The 924-nt window shown below is 25.6% G+C and overlaps 1 protein-coding gene across 1 annotated transcript in view; it reads right to left on the bottom strand.

Moving 5' to 3' along the window:
- LOC119591258 (bestrophin-2-like) overlaps window positions 1-924 on the bottom strand; it is an 18,436-nt gene that overhangs the window by 12,562 nt on the left and 4,950 nt on the right. The gene's annotated exons all lie outside the window — the stretch shown is intronic.

The following is a 924-nucleotide window of genomic DNA, read 5'->3' as shown; positions in this document are numbered from 1 at the left end:
TCATTTAAAAGCAAATTCACGAAAAGGTAAATTCACGTAAATGTAAATTTATTCAAATGGTAAACTACAGAAATGAAAATGCGCTTAAATGAAAATTCACTTGAATGCAAATTTACTTATTTACAAATTCACTTAACAAATAATTATATTTTTTCTTTGTTGATACCTTTGTTGATACCCCTACTAACATAAAACCACAAAGCTATCTCCTTGGTAAATATGACAGTGTATATCTTAATTATAACTTTTGATCACCAACATGTGTAGAATTGACAATATCCAAACCGGAATTATCGTAACTCACGTTTAATCAATCGTCAAAACTGTCAGCGCTAGAATAAATTTGAAAAATGTAGAAAAAAATAGAAATGATAAAAAAAATAGAAATAAGAAAATAAAAAAAGAATATTTGAAAGAACTTTAAATTCAAATTCATGATAGCTTATCTCGACGTGCGTAATTCCTTTACAAGGAATCTCGCGGTGAGAAAATGGCTCGAATAAGAAATGTTAAAATACATATAGAATAAGTATTATGGTAGTTTAATATCCTCTCAGTCATGAGTGTTACTTTTTTATCAATATATATCAAATATTTATTATCAGTATATATCAACTGTTATTTTTATCAATATATATATCAACTGTTTTTTACCAATATATATCAACTAATTTTATCAATATATATACATTATTTTTTATCAGTATATATCAACTAATGTTATCAATATGTATAAACTAATTTTCATCAATATATATCAGTTATTAATAAATGTATATGTCACTATTATGGATGTGAGACTCATTTTTCTGCGAAATTTTGCCTAATTTGTATGACGCCATGATGACGTAAAAAAACTCATTACAGCAATGCATTCTGCCACCATATAATTACTATAATATCGGCACTTCTATTGATACCAAT

The sequence above is a fragment of the Penaeus monodon genome, chromosome 28 (assembly GCF_015228065.2).
Source record: "Penaeus monodon isolate SGIC_2016 chromosome 28, NSTDA_Pmon_1, whole genome shotgun sequence".
In the NCBI taxonomy this organism is placed as follows: domain Eukaryota; kingdom Metazoa; phylum Arthropoda; class Malacostraca; order Decapoda; family Penaeidae; genus Penaeus; species Penaeus monodon.
The sequence above is the reverse complement of the archived record's forward strand: the minus strand, read 5'-3'. Positions and strand labels throughout refer to the sequence as shown.